The 23360-nt window shown below is 50.8% G+C and overlaps 1 protein-coding gene across 3 annotated transcripts in view; it reads right to left on the bottom strand.

Annotated features, from left to right (window-relative positions):
* Window positions 1-23360, bottom strand: part of LOC142304127 (oxaloacetate tautomerase fahd2, mitochondrial-like) — a 66197-nt gene that overhangs the window by 34791 nt on the left and 8046 nt on the right. Inside the window, exon 1 of one of the 3 annotated variants that reach the window (XM_075346192.1) lies at window positions 8637-8743. The exons of the other annotated variants lie outside the window; for them this stretch is intronic. The gene's annotated coding sequence lies outside the window, so the exon portion shown is untranslated. Of the gene's footprint in view, window positions 1-8636; window positions 8744-23360 lie in introns of those variants that run through there. 3 annotated transcript variants of the gene reach the window in all.

Genomic DNA, 23360 nt, shown 5'->3' with positions numbered 1-23360 from the left:
TCCCGCCCCTCTCCTGACTGGCAGGTCTGGGGGCGGGAACGAACGGAAGCAGGCCGCAAAAGCCGGGGACTCTAGTTATCAGCGCGGCCGCCGTAAAAGCGCGGGCCGCGCTGAAGTCCCCGGCGCACCACAAGTGCCAGCCGCGCCGCTGCCAGCGGCCGGCGCGACCGATTCCTGGCAGGTCTGGGGGCGGGAACGAACGGAAGCAGGCCGCAAAAGCCGGGGACTCTAGTTATCAGCGCGGCCGCCGTAAAAAGCGCAGGCCGCGCTGAAGTCCCCGGCGCACTACAAGTGCCAGCCGCGCCGCAGTCCCAGCGGCCGGCGCGACCAATTCCCATAAGTGAGCCTGCTTCAGCAAAGCTGAATGAGGCCATGGCACAGGCGCCGCAGCGCTGATGTCCCCCGGCGCACTACAACACCCAGCATGCTGCGGTGTGAGCGCCAAATGCACGGGGACACAGAGTACCTTGAGGAAGCAGGGCCATGTCCCTGATGTACTCCGCTCCATCCAGCATCTTCTCCAGGGGCTGTAGATGGAGCACGGTCTCAGTGCCTGGAGACCGGTAAATCCCACTTCACCCAGAGCCCTGTAAAAAGGGATGGGGAAGGAATCAGCATGTGGGCTCCTGCCGCCGTACCCGCAATGGGTACCTCAACCTTACAAACACCTCCGACATACAGTGGGGTGAGAAGGGAGCATGCTGGGGACACTATATGTGTCCTCTTTTCTTCCATCCGACATAGTCAGCAGCTGCTGCTGACTAAAAAGTGGAGCTATGCGTGGATGTGTTGCCTCCTTCGCACAAAGCACAAAACTGGTGAGCCAGTGATCCCACTGGGGGTGTATAGCCAGAAGGGGAGGGGCCTTACACTTTTAAGTGTAATACTTTGTGTGGCCTCCAGAGGCAATAGCTATACACCCAATTGTCTGGGTCTCCCAATGGAGCGACAAAGAAAGATGGTCACATTTTGGGTATTCTTATACAAACCCCGCTATCTGCCGCCCCCTGTGATAAAACCATTCACTTTTCCCTTTATTACGCAGGGAATTTTTCACTTTTGCTCTTTCGTTTTTTCTTCCCCTTGTTCCAAAAGCCATACCATTTTACCACACTTGTCCAGTTTGTCATGCAGGGCATTGCAGCTTAGGAAGCCATGGTTATAGCCACTCATATGGTGACAGTTAGTTGCTTGTGGTTGTAATCATGGATAGCTAAGCTGCAATGCCCTGCAAATGAGGTAAGAAACATGGATATATCAGGAGAACTATACTACAATTCTAATTGGAGACAAGAAAACAAATCTCCATAAAACCATTATGAAAATATTGGCAGAAGAGTACCACATCAAGGCCCCTTATATGCCTCCACAAAGTCCATATTAAACACTGAATAACCGGAGAAAAGAGGAGTTTTTGAATGCAAAAATAGTTTATTAGACACAAGGAGGGGGTTTTGGCGAGGATAATTAAAAACGAGATGGGCAGGAACAACAGCAAATAGATATAAATACCTTCACAATAGTACATACATGATGATGCGAAGCGTAAATTTAAGAAGAAAAACCTGCTAATCAAGCAGTGGTCCCTTATCACACTATATTAAATTATCAAAATATATAGAGTTAGGAGAGAGAGGAGAGCGACAGGAGAGAGAGGAGAGAGCGAGAGGAGAGAGAGAAAGAAGAGAGAGAGGAGAGCGACAGAGGAGAGAGAAAGAAGAGAGGAGAGAGAGAGAGGAGAGCGAGAGGAGAGAGCGAGAGGAGAGAGAGCGAGGAGGAGAGAGAGCGAGAGGAGAGAGAGCGAGAGGAGAGAGAGCGAGAGGAGAGAGAGCGAGAGGAGAGAGAGCGAGAGGAGAGAGAGCGAGAGGAGAGAGAGCGAGAGGAGAGAGAGCGAGAGGAGAGAGAGAGAGCGAGAGGAGAGAGAGAGAGCGAGAGGAGAGAGAGCGAGAGGAGAGAGAGCGAGAGGAGAGAGAGGAGCGAGAGTGAGGAGAGGAGAGAGAGAGAGGAGCGAGAGTGAGGAGAGGAGAGAGAGAGAGGAGCGAGAGTGAGGAGAGGAGAGAGAGAGGAGAGCGAGAGAGCGAGAGGAGAGAGAGCGAGAGGAGAGAGAGCGAGCGAGAGGATAGAGAGCGAGAGGATAGAGAGCGAGAGGATAGAGAGCGAGAGGATAGAGAGCGAGAGGAGAGAGCGAGAGGAGAGAGCGAGAGGAGAGAGCAAAAGAAGAGAGAGGAGAGCGAGAGGAGAGAGCGGAGAGAAGAGCGAGAGGAGATAGAGAGTGAGAGGAGAGCGAGAGAGGAGAGAGAAAGAAGAGAGAGCGAGAGGAGAGAGCGAGAGGAGAGCGAGAGAGGAGAGCGAGAGAGGACAGAGAAAGAAGAGAGGAGAGAGAGAGGAGAGAGAGGAGGAGAGAGAGAGGAGAGAGAGGGGAGAGAGAGGAGAGAGAGAGGAGAGAGCGAGAGGAGAGAGCGAGAGGAGAGAGCGAGAGGAGAGAGCGAGAGGAGAGAGAGCGAGAGGAAAGCGAGAGGAGAGCAAGAGAGGAGAGCGAGAGGAGAGAGAGAAAGAAGAGAGAGGAGAGAGGAGAGAGAGAGGAGAGAGCGAGAGGAGAGAGAGCGAGAGGAGAGCAAGAGAGGAGAGCGAGAAGAGAGAGCGAGAGGGAGAGAGAGAAAGAAGAGAGAGGAGAGAGAGAGGAGAGAGAGAGGAGGGAGAGAGGAGGGGAGAGAGAGAGGAGAGAGCGAGGAGAGAGGAGAGAGAGAGCGCGAGAGGAGAGGAGAGCGAGAGAGCGAGAGGAAGAGAGAGCGAGAGGAGAGAGAGCGAGAGGAGAGAGAGCGAGAGGAGAGCGAGAGGAGAGCGAGAGGAGAGCGAGAGGAGAGAGAGAGGAGAGAGAGGAGAGAGAGGAGAGAGCGAGAGGAGAGAGCGAGAGGAGAGAGCGAGAGGAGAGAGCGAGAGGAGAGAGCGAGAGGAGAGAGAGCGAGAGGAGAGCAAGAGAGGAGAGCGAGAAGAGAGCGAGAGGAGAGAGAGAAAGAAGAGAGAGGAGAGAGAGGAGAGAGAGAGGAGGGAGAGAGCGAGAGAGAGGAGAGAGAGCGCGAGAGGAGAGAGAGCGAGAGGAGAGAGAGCGAGAGGAGAGAGAGCGAGAGGAGAGAGAGCGAGAGGAGAGAGAGCGAGAGGAGAGAGAGAAAGAAGAGAGAGGAGAGAGAGAGGAAAGAGAGAGGAGAGAGAAAGAAGGGAGAGAGGAGAGAGAAAGAAGGGAGAGAGGAGAGAGAAAGAAGGGAGAGAGAGAGGAGAGAGAGAGAGGAGAGAGGAGAGAGAGGAGAGAGAGAGAGTGAGGAGAGAGAGTGAGGAGAGAGAGTGAGGAGAGAGAGTGAGGAGAGAGAGTGAGGAGAGAGAGAGGAGAGAGAGAGAGGAGAGAGAGAGAGGAGAGAGAGAGAGGAGAGAGAGGAGAGAGAGAAGAGGGAGAGAAGAGAGAGAAGAGAGAGAAGAGGGAGAGAAAGAGAGAGAGGAGAGAGCGCGAGGAGAGCGAGAGGAGAGCGAGAGGAGAGAGGAGAGAGAAAGAAGAGAGGAGAGAGAGGAGAGAGAGAGGAGAGAGAGAGGAGAGAGAGCGAGCAAGAAGAGAGAGAGATGAGAGAGAGGAGAGAGAGATGAGAGAGAGGAGAGAGAGGAGAGAGAGATGAGAGAGAGGAGAGAGAGGAGAGCGAGAGAGAGCGAGAGGAGAGAGCGAGAGAGGAGAGAGAGAGGAGAGAGAAAGAAGAGAGAGAGGAGAGAAGAGAGAGAAGAGAGAGAGGAGAGAGAGAAGAGAGGGAGAGAAGAGGGAGAGAAGAGAGAGAAGAGAGAAGAGAGAGAAGAGGGAGAGAAAGAGAGAGAGGAGAGAGCGCGAGGAGAGCGAGAGGAAGAGCGAGAGGAGAGAGGAGAGAGAAGAGAGAGAGGAGGAGAGAGGAGATGAGAGAAGAGAGAGGAGAGAGAGAGGAGAGAGAGGGGAGAGAGAGAGAGAGAGAGAGGAGGGAGGAGAGAGGAGGGAGGAGAGAGAGAGAGAGAGAGAGAGGAGGGAGGAGAGAGGAGGGAGGAGAGAGAGAGAGAGTCAAAGGCACACAAAATGATAAATTACCTAATGAGGCAGGAATAGGGCTGAAATCACCGGCACCGCGATCACGCCCAGAGTACAAAAAATATTTTGGTGGGCCGGGGGGTATTTTTTTGTGCTCTGGGCGTGATCGCGGTGCCGGTGATTTCAGCCTATTCCTGCCTCATTAGGTATTTTATCATTTTGTGGTGCCTTGACTTTTTTTCAGGACAAGCCTTCCATGTTATATGGGAATTATTTGTGCAGTTAACTATATGAAATGTTCATTAGTGGACTCTTCGGCATGTGATCCCTACTTGCTCTGCAGCACTTTATATTTTGATAATTTAATATAGTGTGATAAGAGACCCACTGCTTGATTAAGCAGTTTTTTTCTTCTTGTCATCATGTATGTCCTATTGTGAAGGTATTTATATCTATTTGTCGTTGTTTCCTGCCCATCTCGTTTTAATTATCCTAGCCAAAAAACCCCTCCTTGCGTCTAATAAACTATTTTTGCATTCAAAAACTCCTCTTTTCTCCGGTTATTCATTTCTATTTGGAGGTATTTGCTAATATTATTATTACACTTACTATATATTGGGATTGGATCTTGGAGATGGGAATAATCCTTTTAAATCTGGTTTTGTACTGGAGGGGTGCTGACTGGCACTGTATCTTCAGAGGATTCCAATAAAGGGGTAAGGGTTTCCCTACACCTGGCTAGTAATCTGCATATTGGGGCTTGTTGGAACGAACGGTCTAAGGCTATGTGCTCACGCTACATTGTTTTTTACTCTGCGTTTTTGGCCACAAAAAATGCACCCACGGCAAAAATGCAGTGGTAAAAAAGCAGCGTTTTTTATTGCGTTTTTTGATCACTGCGTTTGCTGCATTTTTCAAAGCATTGGATGGGTGGAAAAACGCAGCAAAAGAATTAACAGGTCCATTTTTTTGTCACAGCTCAAAAATGCAGCCAAAAAAAAAAAAAAGCTGTGTGCGGACAGGGAAAATGGAAAAGTCATCGACTTTGCTGGGGAAGCACAACACATGAAGTTTTGAGCCCAAAAACGCACTGCAAAAACGCAGTAAAAAATGCAGCGTGCGCACATAGCCTTTAATGTCTTTGTGCTGTCTGTATGCAAAAACTGATAACATACAGACTACACAGGGAGTGATTGCAAGTCAACGTGGGACGTTCACAGACATGTTTTTTACGCACAGACTGATAGTCTGCCTGCAGAAAATAAAATTGCAGCATTGATCCGTATTTTGGATCAGCCTCGTCCATTATAAGTCAATGGATACGTAAAAATCAGATTGCATATGCGATAACATCTGTATGTCGTGCAGTGGGTCATGGAACCATCAAGATTATAAAGATAGAAAACTATTATTTATACAATTTTTCATGTAAAATGGATGCCATACAGATGGAAAAAATTGGACAGTGTGCACCAGCCTGTTCTAAACAGAAGGTCATGGCAAAAATGTATACCGTGTGATTAGTGTTGGGCGAACTCGCAGATATCCAGGATCGCGAGACTAACCGAACTTTAAAAAAAAAAATCTGCTCTGGATTGGAATTGATTCCGGATATCTGGCCAGACACCGGTCCCCATTTAAGTCTATGGGGACCAGAATCCAGCACTTAAGAACGATGGTAGAAGGGATAGGGGGATTGGGCGCGCTATACTTACCGAGTCTCGACGCAGCTGTAACTACTCCTACAGTCACTCATTATTCTTCTGGGGCAGCTCATTTACCTTCATACATATTCGCCGTTTACCCCGCCCACCGGCAGTCCTGGCGTCTGTGATTGGTTGATGTCAGACACATCCCCAGCCTGTGTGACAGCAGATCTGACTGCAACCAATCACAAACCTTTTCTGCGGGTCTATATCATGGTATAAAAATTAATAAATTGGTGTAGGTTGTTCCCGTATTATGATACCCAGATAAATCACAGAGATAAAGCCCCCAGTTGTGCGCTTTTCAAATTATTATTTAAATAAATAATTTTTAAAAAAACATCATGTTGTCTGCCAAATTTTGGTACCCAGCCATAATAAAACCCGACAGCTGGGGGCTGGTATTCTCAGGTTGGTGAGACCCACGCTTATTGGGCCCCCCACCAGCCTAAAAATAACAGCCTGCAGGCGCCCAAAATTGTTGCATCCATTAGATGCAAGAATCCTGGCACTTTATTCAGGTCATCCCAATTACCGTGGTGCTGTGGAAATTGGGGAAATAAGCCACTAAGCCCTAGGTTAGTAATGGAAGGCATTTATGAGACCCCCCCCCCCATTACTAATCTGTAAGTGAAAAGAAAAGAAGAAAAAAAAAACAAACTAAAAAATCCTTTATTTGAAATAAAATATTTCAAAAACCCAGTTTATTTTTTGTGTCTTGAGCTGATGTTTATAATCATACAATTTTTGGGTAGATGCAATGTTTTGATCTCCTATTAATGAATTGTAATGCAATGCTGCGGTGATAAAAAAAAAACCAAAAAAACGTAATTATGGAGTTTTTATTTGTTTTTCTCACTACACACTTTACCAATCAGATTAATTGATTTTATATTTTGATAAATTGGGCATTTCTGAACCAGGTGATGCCAAATATGTGGGGGGGGTTTAATATTTTATTTTTCAATGTGGCAAAAGGGGCTGATCTGAACTTTTAGGGGGTTTCGTCATATTTTTAAAAACTTGTTTCCTTATGCCTACACGATCCGATCGCTTCTGCTGATCAGATCAATGCTTCAGTACTTCTCTAATTAGCAGAAATGCTGATCTCCTGTGAGTGTCGGCGCTCTAATGGCGTTCACAGAATCACGGAATGACAGCGACGGGTCATCAGCTGACTACACTATCATGGCAACCCCTTGGAGCCCAGTGATCTCATCATGGGAGTGCCAATGGCGGCGGTGAACATTCAATCTCTGTCGGAGCGCATTAGAACCTGTTCTCAGTGTTTGAGAACGTGATCTAAGGGGTTAACACGTGCGATCCACCCGAGTCTGTACACTGCACATGTCTGCTGATCAGATCACAAGACTTGTGCGAGGAATACTACAGGCTCGCTGCGAGAGCCCGCATTAAAGGATGTATATACACGTCCTTGGTCGTGAAGTGGTTAATTATTTGTTGTGGTGGCCCCATGGTCTGTTATTCTGAAGTTTTCTGACAATTTCACAAGATAATAACATTGTCTCTTTAAATCAAGTAAAAAAAAAACAATAAAACAATATTCCTGAATCGCCCTCTGCTGTCATGCTGACGACTAAGGGGTACTTTACACGTTGCGACATCGCTAGCATCGGCTAGCGATGTCCAGTGCGATAGCACCCGCCCCTGCATGCGATATGTGGCGATTGCTGCTGCAGCGAACATTATCGCTACGGCAGCGTCACACGCACATACCTGGTCGGCGACGTCGCTGTGACTGCCGAACAATCCCTCCTTCAAGAGGGAGGTGCGTTCGGCGTCACAGCGACGTCACTAATCGGCTGGCCAATAGAAGCAGAGGGGCGGAAATGAGTGGGACATAACATCCCGCCCACCTTCTCCCTTCCGCATTGCCGGTGGACGCAGGTAGGAGATGTTTGTCGTTCCTGCGGGTTTACACACAGCGATGTGTGCTGCCGCAGGAACGACAAACAACATCGTACCTGCGGTCGACCCGACATTATGGAAATGAACGACGCTACACAGAGCAACAATTTTTTACGCTTTTGTGATAGTTTATCGTCGCACCTAAGATTTACACGTTGCGATGTCGCTACCGGCGCCGGATGTGCGTCACTAACGACGTGACCCCGACGATATTACGGAAGCGATGTCGCTACGTGTAATGCCCCCCTAAGGCTACTTTCACACATCAGTTTTTTGCCATCAGACACAATCCGGCATGTGCCTGATGCAAAGGATCCACCGCAGAATATACAAAAACGGATGCGCCTGATCCTTTTTTTTTTTTTTTACGGATCCGGTATACCGGATCCGTCAAAAAATAGATCCGGTACATCCGTTTCGTCTGTTTTTTTTGCGGCCGCATCCGTTTTTTGACACATTACGCCGCATCTGGCGTCCATAGGCTTCTATCGTAAATCACGCCATATAGCCGGCGCGATGCGTTTTTTTGTCGGAGACAAAAAACGTTACAAGAGATGTTCCATCCGGCTGCTGCATTAGCCAATTACGATGGATCCGGCAAAAGCCGGATGCAACGCAAGGCCATCAGGCACAATCCGGCGCTAATACAAATCAATGGGGATAAAACGGATCCGGCGGCGGATCCGTTTTTTTCCGGATTGTGCCTGATGGAAAAAAACTGATGTGTGAAAGTAGCCTTAGGAATGGAGTGACTGATTTGGCTATTTTGGAATATAAGGGACACTATACTGTGACTATGGGAAAGACATGGAGGCACCAGTGTGATCAATGAGGGTGGTAAGAGCAATCTGGTGGACATGATTAGGCTGATACACCCCAGGACAGGACGCCTACTACTTTCCCTTTCCAGTACTCAGCTTAGGTGCAGCAGGTGGGGAAGAAAATAGATTCATTTATCCTGCTCTTACCTTTTCAATCCACTCTGAATATTGCGCTCACCGGCTCCTCTACCAGTTGTGTGAATGTGGCCCTATGTAATGTCCCCGCTGGCTCCTAGTCCGGCTACGATCCGTCCCGTCCTGCAGGGAGGTGGATTATCCCTCACCGCTCCGGATGACATCAGCAAATTCTTGTACAAAGCCTGTGGTAACTTATTAACAATGAGAAGCCACTTTTCTACTCAAAAATATTTTTTGCGGACTTCTCTATTGATGGTCTTTTTTATTAGATGAATGAGGACCACACATTTAGTAGTGGCTAGGCTATATATCACAAATAAATCCATTCACAAAGGATTTGTCCTGTATGGTCTTAAAGGGTTATTATTAGTGATGAGCGGGCACTACCATGCTCAAGTGCTCAGTACTCGTAACTAGTGATGAGCGGGCACTACCATGCTCAGGTGCTCAGTACTCGTAACTAGTGATGAGCGGGCACTACCATGCTCAGGTGCTCAGTACTCGTAACTAGTGATGAGCGGGCACTACCATGCTCAGGTGCTCAGTACTCGTAACTAGTGATGAGCGGGCACTACCATGCTCAGGTGCTCAGTACTCGTAACTAGTGATGAGCGGGCACTACCATGCTCGGGTGCTCAGTACTCGTAACTAGTGATAAGCAGGCACCACCATGCTCGGGTGCTCTGTACTCGTAACTAGTGATGAGCGGGCACTACCATGCTCGGGTGCTCAGTACTCGTAACTAGTGATGAGCGGGCACTACCATGCTCGGGTGCTCAGTACTCGTAACTAGTGATGAGCGGGCACTACCATGCTCGGGTGCTCAGTACTCGTAACTAGTGATGAGCGGGCACTACCATGCTCGGGTGCTCAGTACTCGTAACTAGTGATGAGCAGGCACTACCATGTTCGGGTGCTCAGTACTTTTAACTAGTCATGAGCGGGCACTACTACGCTTGGGTGTTCGGTACTCTTAACTAATGATGAGCAGGCACTTCCATGCTCGGTACTCGTAACTAGTGATGGGCGGGCACTACTATGCTCGGTCTCGTAATGAGCAGTTGATGCTCGGATGAGCACAACTCGTGTATCAATTACAATGGATGTCAATGGAAATCAAAAAAGGTCCATGGAGCCTCTGTTAGGAGTCTCGACACAGAAAATAGCCAGATATCCCTCTTGGAAGGACCCATCTCCACGGACCTTTTTTGATTTGCATACTTCCCAGGGGGCAATGCACCTAGGATTTCACTGTGTTGAGCGCCTTTGCTGGCTGCCGGCAGTGTTTTCTCTGGCTGTTCTCCCCGAGATCAGTGATTGTTTTGTCTTAATGGAAGTCAATGGGGGACTTGAGCATTTTTTCGGGAAATCTTTCAGAAAATGCTCGAGTCCCCATTGACTTCCATTATCCTTGATACATGAGTTGTGCTGATCCGAGCATCAACTGCTCATTATGAGACCCAAGCATGGTAGTGCCCGCTCATCACTAGTTATTACCAAAAAGTCAAGTTTTTCCCTATTGTCTGCACAGGGAATAGCTTGCTGATCGTATGGGAAGAGAGTACGACCACCGGTATACAGCAATCTAGGCTCTGGAACCTCACGAATGGTGCTGTGCATTCCCAACCCACATGGAGCTGAGGTGCACATACTCGCCCTCTACTCAAATCATTGTTTATTGGACTTCTAAGGAACAACAGAGCGCTGTGCTAGGATATTTCCAGCAGTCACAAAGACAATGTGCATTCAGGACGAGAATGCAGTGCACCCTTCTGGGGGTTCCAGACACCTGATGTCAGGGTGAACACTTAACCAGGGTTCACTCATGTTGCCTACTGCCTGACCTAATTGGTGTGGATCAAGTGCATGCTTAAGGGAAATCAACACCGGACAAAAGGGTCAGATGTGATCAGGAGACCTTTCATTAGACATGCGGCATCTTATATAGACTAAAGGCTGCTTTACACCAAACAATCTATCGTGCGATATATCGTCGGGGTCACGGTTTTAGTGACGCACATCCGGCATCGCTGACGATGCCGGCCTGTGTGACACCTCCTAGCGACGCAGTATCGCTCACAAATCGTGAGTCGTGTACTGCTCGCTAGGTTCCATAATATCGTTTAATTTAGTTGTTCATCGTTTCCGGGGTAGCACACGCCGCTCCGTGTGACACCCCGGGAACGATGAACAGCAGCTCACCTGTGTCACGCAGCCGCCGCCGGCTATGTGAAGGAAGGAGGTGGGCGGGATGTTTACGTCCCGCTCATCTCCGCCCCTCCGCTTCCATTGGCCGGCGGCCGCGTGACGTCGCTGTGACGCCGAACGTCCCTCCCACTCCAGGAAGTGGACGTTCGCCGCCCACAGCGTGGTCGCACGAGAGGTAAGTACGTGTGACGGGGGTTACCGACTTTGTGCGACATGGGCAGCGATTTGCCCGCGACGCAAAAAGAACGGGGGCGGGTACGATCGATTGTGAAATTGAAAATCGGTCGTACCGTGTAAAGCAGCCTTAAGGGCATAGGCATGTTCGGACATGCTCATTGGTCAGTGGGACAATCCGTGGGTTAATCAATGGGTGGATCTGTGCTGTTGATGGGCGGGTCTATGACATCATCTGGGTGGATCTGCGATTATGCTGATGGGAGAGTCTATGACGTCATCGGAGGCTATCTTGGGTTCTCTGATGACTGACTTATGTAAGGCAAATTAAATACACTTCCCACAATCCCCTATGTCAAGAGGTTAATCAAGTATTTGATGTAAAGGCCCTCCTCAACACTGATCTCAGGGTTATGGGGAGTCCCAAAGATCAGACCCCCAGTGATTAGAGTTATGGGCAACTTGTTTTTTTTAATAGCCCTTTAATGGGTTTGGGAGTTTACAAATATGAAAACCTCATCTCCAAGACTAGTGCTGCTCATACTTTCCCTGCCAGTCTCCTGGGATCAACATTCAGGATTGAAAAGGGTAGATGGGGGGGGACGAGGGCTGCAGCCAATCAGGCTGCAGATTATCTGTGACGATCACATCCCACCGGGCGGCCGGAGCTGTATTATCAGGAACAGCGGCTATAAAACGTACAATGCTCTGCCTGGGAAACAATGCAAAGGGCATGATGCTCATCGGTGTTTCCATAGCTCCTCTAGTTTTCCGATCAGTAGAGGGGCTGGAGTCAGACCCCAAACTAAGGATAGGCCATGAAAATGGCAGACACATAAAACCCTACTAACCAGAATCCCACAATGTCTGTCTGCTATTTCATCCTTTTTCTCTGCTCGATCCCTAAAACTGAACATGGACAAAACAGAATTCATTGTTTTTCCTCCTCCTCACTCAACCCCCCCACCTGACCTATCCATCAATGTCAATGGATGCCCACTCTCCCCGGTCCCACGTGCTCGCTGCCTGGGAGTAACTCTAGACTCTGCTGTCTCCTTCAAGTCACACATCCAAGCCCTCTTCACCTCCTGCCGCCTCCAACTCAAAAATATTTCCCGGATCCATACATTCCTTTCCCAAGAAGCTGCAAAAACCCTAGTGCACACCCTTATTATCTCCCGCCTGGATTATTGCAACCTCCTGCTCTGTGGCCTCCCTTCTAACAGTCTCACACCCCTACAATCTATTCTAAAGTATGCTGCCCGGCTCATCCACCTCTCCGCTCGCTACTCCCCGACCTCTCCTCTCTGCCAATCCCTTCACTGGCTTCCCGTTGCCCAACGACTCCAGTTCAAAACACTAACCATGACATACAAAGCCATCCACAACCTGTCTCCTCCCTACATCTCTGACCTAGTCTCCCGGTACTTACCTGCGCGTAACCTTCGATCCTCACAAGACCTCATTCTCTACTCCCCTCTCATCTCCTTTTCCCACCATCATATCCAAGATTTCTCCCATGCCTCCCCCATACTCTGGAATGCTCTGCCTCAACACATCAGACTCTCGCCTACCTTGCCAAGCTTCAAAAGGAACCTGAAGACCCACCTCTTCCGACAAGCCTACAACCTGCCGTAACCCTCAGTCTGATACAGCGCCGCACAATTAGCTCTACCCTCACCTACTGTGTCCTCACCTATCCCTTGTAGACTGTGAGCCCTCGCGGGCAGGGACCTCTCTCCTCCTGTACCTGTCTGTGTCTTGTACTGTTTATGAGTATTGTACTTGTCCCTATTATGTATACCCCTTTTACATGTAAAGCGACATGGAATTGATGGCGCTATAATAATAAATAATAATAATAATATTTTACAAAAGCCATGTGGATTTTCTCAGGATTTCTGATGTACGGCACAGCTTTGTGACACCCCATTGTCTCTCTATTTATTCCCTAACATTCCGGGGGGACAGGGTGCTGGAAACTGATGGTGCAGAAGTGAATTAACATCCTGTGCTGGTGAGGGGGGCTCAGGTCGGGGCGCAGAATGGGCTATTCATGTTTGTTAGAAAACCGCTTTCAGGATTTCTGTTTTATCACTGTAGATCTATCTCTCCTAACCTTGACTATTAGTGAGTGAAGATGACGTAAAAGAGGAAAAACACATGGAGCCCCTTCCTGGCAGAGACATCAAAAAGGAGCTGCTAAAAAATCATCATCCTGCCCATATATTACATGATAATCCATTTATTTATATGGTCACCATGCGACACTATATATTCCATATATTAACAGCTGCCGCCTTGTGGAGCTCATGTGTCTCTTCACCAACCCGGATGCCTCTAAAGCCTGCTTTACACGTTACGATTAAGCATACGATATCGTATGCGATCGTACCCGCCCTCATCGTATGTGCGGCACGTTCAATTTGTTGAATGTGCCGCACAAACGATTAACCCCCGTCACACGTACTTACCCGTCCATACGACCTCGATGTGGGCGGCAAACGTCCACTTTCTGGAGTGGGAGGGACGTTCGGCATCACAGCGACGTCACGTGGCAGCCGGCCAATAAAAGCGGAGGGGCGGAGCTGAGCGGGACGTAAACATCCCGCCCACCTCCTTCCTTCCGCATTGCTGGCCAGGAGACGCAGGACGCAGGTAAGATCTGTTCATCGTTCCCGGGGTGTCACACACTGCGATGTGCGCTACCCCGGGTACATTTAACAACCTCACGTTCAATTTTTAGCAATTGAACAACGTGCATGCGATGAACGTTTTACCGTTCAATCACAATCGCACATAGCTGTCACACACTACAATATAACTTATGATGCCGGATGTGCGTCACTTACGATGTGACCCCGCCGACACATCGTAAGATATATTGTAGCGTGTAAAGCCCACTTAACACGTCTTTCTGAGCTGGATACCGATTGGAGGATATATCGGCTTGAAGATGATGATATACCACAAACACCCGAGACATATGGCTGCAAATAGAGGCATCCAGGATCAAACCCTTAGGCTGCTTTCACACATCCGGTTTTAGCAGAGCCGGCCAATCCGGCTCTAAAACCTATGCAACGGATGCGGCGACAAAACCACATCCTTTGCATAAGTTTTTGACATGCGGCCCGTCCGGATTTTGCCGCTTGCGGCAGGCTACTGAGCATGCGCAGTGGGAAAAAACGCATGCGGCGGCCATAGGCATGCATTGCAAATTGCGCCGCATCGGCAGGATGCGGCGCGATGCGGGGTTTTTTTGCCGGACAAAAAAATGTGCCAGGCAACGTTCCATCCGGCCGCCGCATCGGCTAAATCTGCCGCATGTGGCAAAAAACGGACGGAACGCAAGCCCATGCGGCACAATACGGCACTAATGTAAGTCTATGCAAAAAAAACGCAACCGGCGGCAAAAAAAAACAGTTGCAGTTTTTCTGCAAAGTGCCGGATTGTGCCACACAAGAAAAACCAGAGGTGTGAAAGCAGCCTTACATGACTGTCAACATTCTGCCCCATATTGTACTGGAAAACAGGAATAAAAATCCAAGTGCGGTGAACTTGCAAAAATAAAAGCCTCCCATTAAGATCGTCCTGTTGCCTATACCGTTTTGGACAGTTGGAATGAAGGGAATTTTGTTACTTACCGTAAATTCCTTTTCTTCTAGCTCCTATTGGGAGACCCAGACGATTGGTGTATAGCACTGCCCTCCGGAGGCCACACAAAGCAATTACACTAAAAAGTGTAAGGCCCCTCCCCTTCTGGCTATACACCCCCAGTGGGATCACTGGCTCACCAGTTTTAGTGCAAAAGCAAGAAGGAGGAAAGCCAATAACTGGTTTAAACAAATTCACTCCGAAGATACGTCGGAGAACTGAAACCATTCAACATGAACAACATGTGTACCCGAAAAACAACCAAAAATCCCGAAGGACAACAGGGCGGGTGCTGGGTCTCCCAATAGGAGCTAGAAGAAAAGGAATTTACGGTAAGTAACAAAATTCCCTTCTTCTTCGGCGCTCCATTGGGAGACCCAGACGATTGGGACGTCCAAAAGCTGTCCCTGGGTGGGTAAAGAAATACCTCATGTTAGAGCTGCAAAGACAGCCCTCCCCTACGGGGAGGCAACTGCCGCCTGCAGGACTCTTCTACCTAGGCTGGCGTCCGCCGAAGCATAGGTATGCACCTGATAATGTTTGGTGAAAGTGTGCAGACTCGACCAGGTGGCTGCCTGGCACACCTGTTGAGCCGTAGCCTGGTGTCGTAATGCCCAGGACGCACCCACGGCTCTGGTAGAATGGGCCTTCAGCCCTGATGGAACCGGAAGCCCAGCAGAACGGTAGGCTTCAAGAATTGGTTCTTTGATCCATCGAGCCAGGGTGGCTTTGGAAGCCTGCGACCCTTTGCGCTTACCAGCGACAAGGACAAAGAGTGCATCCGAGCGGCGCAGGGGCGCCGTGCGGGAAATGTAGATTCTGAGTGCTCTCACCAGATCCAACAAATGTAAATCCTTTTCATACCGATGAACTGCATGCGGATAAAAGGAAGGCAAGGAGATATCCTGATTAAGATGAAAAGAGGATACCACCTTAGGGAGAAACTCCTGAATGGGGCGCAGCACTACCTTGTCCTGGTGGAACACCAGGAAAGGAGCCTTGGATGACAGCGCTGCTAGTTCGGACACTCTCCGAAGAGACGTGACCGCTACCAGAAAGGCCACTTTCTGTGAGAGTCGAGAAAGTGACACATCCCTCAGAGGCTCGAAGGGCGGCTTCTGGAGAGCAACAAGGACCTTGTTTAGATCCCACGGATCTAACGGCCGCCTGTACGGAGGTACGATATGACAAACCCCCTGCAGGAACGTGCGCACCTGAGAAAGTCGTGCTAGACGCTTCTGAAAAAACACGGATAGTGCCGAGACTTGCCCTTTAAGGGAGCCGAGCGACAAGCCCTTTTCCAACCCAGATTGCAGGAAGGAAAGAAAAACAGGTAACGCGAATGGCCAGGGAGATACTCCTTGTGCAGAGCACCAGGATAAGAAAATCTTCCACGTTCTGTGGTAGATCTTAGCAGAAGTGGACTTCCTAGCCTGTCTCATGGTGGCCACGACCCCTTGGGATAATCCTGAAGGCGCTAGGATCCAGGACTCAATGGCCACACAGTCAGGTTCAGGGCCGCAGAATTCCGATGGAAAAACGGCCCTTGGGACAGTAAGTCTGGACGGTCTGGTAGTGCCCACGGTTGGCCGACCGTGAGATGCCACAGATCCGGGTACCACGACCTCCTCGGCCAGTCTGGGGCGACGAGTATGACGCGGCCGCAATCGGATCTGATCTTGCGTAACACTCTGGGCAAGAGTGCCAGAGGTGGAAACACATAAGGGAGCCGGAACTGCGACCAATCTTGCACTAAGGCGTCTGCCGCCAGAGCTCTTTGATCGCGAGACCGCGCTATGAAGGTCGGGACCTTGTTGTTGTGCAGAGACGCCATTAGGTCGACGTCCGGCACACCCCAGCGGCGGCAGATTTCCTGAAACACGTCCGGGTGAAGGGACCATTCCCCTGCGTCCATGCCCTGGCGACTGAGGAAGTCTGCTTCCCAGTTTTCTACGCCCGGGATGTGAACTGCTGATATGGTGGATGCTCTTTCCTCTACCCACATCAGAATCCGCCTGACTTCCTGGAAGGCTTGCCGACTGCGTGTCCCTCCTTGGTGGTTGATGTATGCCACCGCTGTGGAGTTGTCCGACTGAATTCGGATCTGTTTTCCTTCCAGCCACTGCTGGAAGGCTAATAGGGCAAGATACACTGCCCTGATCTCCAGAACATTGATCTGAAGGGTGGATTCCTGCTGAGTCCACGTCCCTTGAGCCCTGTGGTGGAGAAAAACTGCTCCCCACCCTGACAGACTCGCGTCTGTCGTGACCACTGCCCAGGATGGGGGCAGGAATGATCTTCCCTGCGATAATGAGGTGGGAAGAAGCCACCATAGCAGAGAATCCTTGGCCGTCTGAGAAAGGGAGACTTTCCTGTCTAGGGAAGTTGTCTTCCCGTCCCATTGGCGGAGAATGTCCCATTGAAGTGGACGCAGATGAAACTGCGCGAACGGGACTGCCTCCATTGCTGCCACCATCTTCCCTAGGAAGTGCATGAGGCGCCTTAAGGGGTGCGACTGACCCTGAAGGAGAGACTGCACCCCTGTCTGTAGTGACCGCTGCTTGTCCAGCGGAAGCTTCACTATCGCTGAGAGAGTATGAAACTCCATGCCAAGATACGTTAGTGATTGAGCCGGTGCCAGGTTTGACTTTGAAAAGTTGATGATCCACCCGAAAGTCTGGAGAGTCTCCAGCGCAACATTCAGGCTGTGTTGGCATGCCTCTTGAGAGGGTGCTTTGACAAGTAGATCGTCCAAGTAAGGGATCACCGAGTGTCCCTGAGAATGCAAGACTGCTACCACTGCCGCCATGACCTTGGTGAAAACCCGTGGGGCTGTCGCCAGACCAAATGGCAGAGCTACGAACTGGAGATGGTCGTCTCCTATCACGAAACGTAGGAAACGTTGGTGCTCTGTAGCAATCGGCACGTGGAGATAAGCATCTTTGATGTCTATTGATGCAAGGAAATCTCCTTGAGACATTGAGGCAATGACAGAGCGGAGGGATTCCATCCGGAACCGCCTGGCGTTCACATGCTTGTTGAGCAGCTTTAGGTCCAGAACAGGACGGAACGAGCCGTCCTTTTTTGGAACCACGAAGAGATTGGAGTAAAAACCTTGCCCTTGTTCCTGCAGAGGAACAGGGATCACCACTCCTTCTGCTCTTAGTGAGCACACCGCCTGCAGAAGGGCATTTGCTCGGTCGGGATGTGGGGAGGTTCTGAAGAACCGAGGCGGAGGATGAGAACTGAATTCTATCCTGTACCCGTGAGACAAAATGTCTGCTACCCACCGGTCTTTGACCTGTGGCAGCCAAATGTCGCAAAAGCGGGAGAGCCTGCCACCGACCGAGGATGCGGAGGGATGAGGCCGAAAGTCATGAGGCAGCCGCCTTGGAAGCGGTTCCTCCGGTTGTTTTCTTGGGGCGTGAATGAGCCCGCCAGGAATCTGAGCTCCTTTGCTCCTTCTGAGTCCCTTTGGACGAGGAGAATTGGGTCTTGCTGGAGCCTCGAAAGGACCGAAACCTCGACTGCCACTTCCTCTGTTGAGGTTTGCTCGATCTGGGCTGGGGTAAGGAGGAGTCCTTACCCTTGGACTGTTTAATGATCTCAGCCAATTGCTCACCAAACAGTCTGTCTCCAGATAGTGGCAAGCTGGTTAAACATTTCTTGGAAGCAGAATCTGCTTTCCATTCCTTTAACCACAAGGCTCTGCGCAAAACCACAGAGTTGGCAGACGCCATTGAGGTACGGCTCGTAGAGTCCAGGACAGCGTTGATAGCGTAAGTCGCAAACGCAGACATTTGCGAAGTTAGGGACGCTACTCGCGGCACTGCTGGACGTATGATAGAGTCCACTTGTGCCAGGCCAGCTGAAATAGCTTGGAGTGCCCACACGGCCGCGAATGCTGGAGCAAACGACGCGCCGATAGCTTCATAGACAGACTTTAACCAAAGGTCCATCTGTCTGTCATTGGCATCTTTAAGTGAAGCCCCATCTTCCACTGCAACTAAGGACCTAGCCGCAAGCCTGGAGATTGGGGGGTCCACCTTTGGACACTGGGTCCAGCGTTTGACCACGTCAGGGGGAAAGGGATAACGTGTATCCTTAAGACGTTTGGAGAAACGCTTATCTGGATAAGCATGATGTTTCTGGACTGATTCTCTGAAGTCAGAGTGGTCCAGAAAAGTACTCAATTTACGCTTAGGATACCGGAACTGGAACTTCTCCTGCTGTGCAGCTGCCTCCTCTGCAGAAGGGGCTGGGGGAGAAATATCCAACAGTCTATTGATCGCCGCTATAAGGTCATTTACCATAGCGTCACCATCAGGGGTATCTAGATTGAGAGCGGTGTCAGGAGTAGATTCCTGATCACCCACCTCTGTCTCCTCATACAGAGCCTCGTCTCGCTGAGACCCTGACCAGTGTGATGACGGCGAGGGTCTTTCCCAGCGAGCCCGCTTAGGCTGCCTGGGACTGTCATCCGAGTCAGAGTCTTCAGCCTGTGATGCCTGGGACCCCCTTGAAGTACGGATTAGTTCCAACTGAGGGGGACCGGGGAGCATAGACACAGCAGTGTCCATGGTCTGAGAAACTGGCCTGGCCTGCAAGGTTTCCAGGATTTTTGTCATAGTCACAGACATCTTATCAGCAAAAACTGCAAATTCTGTCCCCGTCACCGGGGCAGGGTTCACAGGCGTCTCTGCCTGGGCCACTACTACCATAGACTCTGGCTGACGAAGTGGCACAGGGATTGAACATTGCACACAATGGGGGTCATTGGAACCTGCCGGTAGATTAGCCCCACATGCGGCACAAGCAGTGCGTACCGCCTGTGCCTTGGCACCCTTGCGTTTTGCGGATGACATGTTGTTGTCTCCTCAGAGCAATGAGGGTATAAGCCAAGAAGCGACTGTACAGTGCAATATAAATATATATGGTACAGAGAAAAAATGCACCAAATAACACTGTGGCACTAGTGGGGCCAGCACTTATGTGCAGCTTACCGCCCGCATAAACGCGGGTGTGTGGTCGCCAGAGTCCCTTGTCTGAGTCCCCCAGAGCCTGTGTCCGTTCTCCAGCCAGACTGCATGCAGGAATGGCTGCCGGCGTCCTGTGGAGAGGGGCGGGCCCTGGGCGTGTTGAGACCAAGAGCGGGAAACTTGCGTCCCCACTGTGCCCAGTGAGAGGGCTGGAGCATGTAAATAAGGCTCCAGCCCTCGGCGCTGCCTATTGCACAGCGTCTCTCCCTTTCCCTGATTGACAGGGTGGGGGCGGGAACGAACCGTAACTAGGCCGCAAAAGCCGGGGACTAGATTTATGAGCGCTGCCGCCGTAAAAGCGCGGGCAGCGCGAGTCCCCGGCGCACTACAAGTCACAGCGGCGCCGCCGCTCCCGGAGCGGCCGGCGCGGTAGTTCCCAAGACAAAAATCACTCAGCTAAGCTGCAGTGACTCTAACCCGAGCGCGCAGCGCTAGTGCCCCCGGCGCACTAGCACACCCAGCAAGCCTGGAGTGTGCGTGGCCTGTCTGTGCGGGGACACAGAGTACCTGAACGTTGCAGGGCCTTGTCCCTGACTGTACTCAGCTCCTCCAGCAGGGTCTCTGGGTCTGTGGATGGAGCTCGGCCTCAGGGTTCGGGGGCCGGTAAGATCCCACTTCCACAGAGCCCCTCAGGGGGATGGGGAAGGAAAGCAGCATGTGGGCTCCAGCCTCCGTACCCGCAATGGGTACCTCAACCTTACAAACCGCAAGTGGGGTGAGAAGGGAGCATGCTGGGGGCCCTATATGGGCTCTCTTTTCTTCCATCCGATAGAGTCAGCAGCTACTGCTGACTAAACAGTGGAGCTATGCGTGGATGTCTGACCTCCTTCGCACAAAGCAGAAAACTGGTGAGCCAGTGATCCCACTGGGGGTGTATAGCCAGAAGGGGAGGGGCCTTACACTTTTTAGTGTAATTGCTTTGTGTGGCCTCCGGAGGGCAGTGCTATACACCAATCGTCTGGGTCTCCCAATGGAGCGCCGAAGAAATAGATAAGTCCTTAATCATAAGCAGTGTTAAAGGGAACCTGTCATCAGAAATTTCGCCCAAAAGCTAAAAGATTCCCCCTCTGCAGCTCCTGGGCTGCATTCTAGGAAGGTCCCTGTTATTATTGTGCCCCATGTGAGACCAAAATAAAGCCTTTATAAAGTTCTACCTTTTTGTATGCAGCTTCTGTAAATCTGACACGGGGGCGGGCTCTCTGCCGTCCGTTATTCTGCCTCCTGGTCCTGTATGCCGCCCCCATCGCTCCTTTCCATATCTGATGCACCGCCCACTGCTCCAGCCATCCCCGCGCATGCCCAGTGCCAGTCTCACAGGACTGAGCAGTGTGACCGCTGGTGACATGTGCGCAGGCAAGTGATTATGGGCGGGACTGTGACTGTTATCAGCAAGTACCCGCCCATAATCTCGTGAGCGCGCAAACCTCTCCAGCATTCACACTGAGCTCAGTGTAGATGCTAGACTGTATGGGCTGCTTCCAGGGATGACGTCCCTTTGTCATGTGATAGTATTTTGAACACGCCCCTATCACATGACAAAGGGACGTCATCCCTGGAAGCAGCCCATACAGTCTAGCATCTACACTGAGCTCAGTGTGAATGCTGGAGAGGTTTGCGCGCTCACGAGATTATGGGCGGGTACTTGCTGATAACAGTCACAGTCCCGCCCATAATCACTTGCCTGCGCACACGTCACCAGCGGTCACACTGCTCAGTCCTGTGAGACTGGCACTGGGCATGCGCGGGGATGGCTGGAGCAGTGGGCGGTGCATCAGATATGGAAAGGAGCGATGGGGGCGGCATACAGGACCAGGGGGCAGAATAACGGACGGCAGAGAGCCCGCCCCCGTGACACATTTACAGAAGCTGCATACAAAAAGGTAGAACTTTATAAAGGCTTTATTTTGGTCTCACATGGGGCACAATAATAACAGGGACCTTCCTAGAATGCAGCCCAGGAGCTGCAGAGGGGGAATCTTTTAGCTTTTGGGCGAAATTTCTGATGACAGGTTCCCTTTAAAAGGCGTGCGTGGGTGCCTGATAGCCGCACATGTCTGCTGATCAGATGAGCAGACGTGTGGGGATGACCGCGGTCTCGCAGCGCAGTAACTGGGTAGCACGTGAAGGGGTTAAACACAGGACTGTGCAGCCTCTACCGAGACCCGTGCTGTGCAGTGCAGAAACCAAACCCCTGCACTCGGCGTGCACAGCCCATGCCCTGCACCATAGCGCGCCGGTCAGTAGTCTACGTACAGGCGCAGCCATCTTCAGGTCATGTGATGTCTGCACGCTGCTGACCTCCCTCACCATGACGTGTGTGGTGTGGGCGGGCGGTTCCTCGCCTCTCCCCTCCCTCACCATGGCGCCAGTGTGAGCGGATGGAGGTGACAGGCAGCACGTGCATAGTACTATGTTGACATGAACTTAGCACAGCGCACGCGCCAACTCAGCTTCAGTCAGAAGGACGCGTTCAGCATTATATAGTGAATAGATAAATGGTTACACTTGATAAGGGTCTAGTTGTGTGCCGCCCAGGGCTATGGGGTACTCAGTCCCGGGCAGTGTACTACTGGGATATGTCACTGGGTGGCTGTTGCCCGGTTCCGTGACCCTGGGGGCGCTTTTAAAAGGGGTTTATGTACAAGGGAATGTTCAATAAAGTTTATGTCATGACGCCACTTGCGGGTTGCGGTTTTGGTGATGGAACCGCTGCTGCACAGTCTCTCCGCTGGGGCTGATGTGATGGCAGCCTGGATGTTGGACCCTCCGCAAGTAGGGCCGGGGCCCTAGGGGGTTAGCTACAGGAGTTGGGCACAGAAAGAAGGGTAGTCCACACACAGGTTACTGTTTAACTGGTTCTGTTAACTCACTGTAAATGGTAACTGGTACCCGGAGGAAGGCTGGTGCTCATCGCTGGTTCCCTTAGTAACAGTGCCGTTTGGTGACCCGGTGGCTTCTTTCCCCTGCACTTTTCTTAAGTTGGTGGGTCCCCGTGGCTTGGAGCGTCTGGGGGTCCCCTCCTGGTTGTCTCTCAGTCTCTGGTCCGTACGGCGGCAGTGTGAAACCTGTAGGGACAGTGTTCGGTTCCGATCCCTAGCTCTCCCGTTACTGCTGGTGCCCCCGGACTTCTAAGGTCAGTGAGGTCCTGGATGGTCCCCTCACTGTGCAGATTTTATCACGTCTGCCTGGAGCGTTTGCCTGACTTAGGGCTCTGCACCCCATCAGTGCTCTGATTCCGGGAGTACTTCGTTGTACTCCTCCGGCAACCACACGCCTGGGCCCTCAGGTCACAGTCACACTCCTGTGTCAGAGCAGTTATGGCCGCCTCCTCTCACTTCCACTTACTAACTCTAAAGGCCCTGTCACACACAAAGATACATATTTTGGCAGATCTGTGGTTGCAGTGAAATTGTGGACAATCAGTGCCAGGTTTGTGGCTGTGTATAAATGGAACAATATGTCCATGATTTCACTGCAACCACAGATCTGCCAAAGATTTATGTGTGTATGTGTGACGGGGCCTTAAAGAAGTTGTCCAGTTACCAAAACTGATTTTTTTTTTTTCTGATAAATCTTGCTAATATGTGCCCCTCAACACATCTATTATGTTTTTTCAGCAAAATTACCTTTCATTGTGCACTAGCAGCACATGCTC

The sequence above is a fragment of the Anomaloglossus baeobatrachus genome, chromosome 4 (genome assembly GCF_048569485.1).
Source record: "Anomaloglossus baeobatrachus isolate aAnoBae1 chromosome 4, aAnoBae1.hap1, whole genome shotgun sequence".
In the NCBI taxonomy this organism is placed as follows: Eukaryota; Metazoa; Chordata; class Amphibia; order Anura; family Aromobatidae; genus Anomaloglossus; species Anomaloglossus baeobatrachus.
The sequence above is the reverse complement of the archived record's forward strand: the minus strand, read 5'-3'. Positions and strand labels throughout refer to the sequence as shown.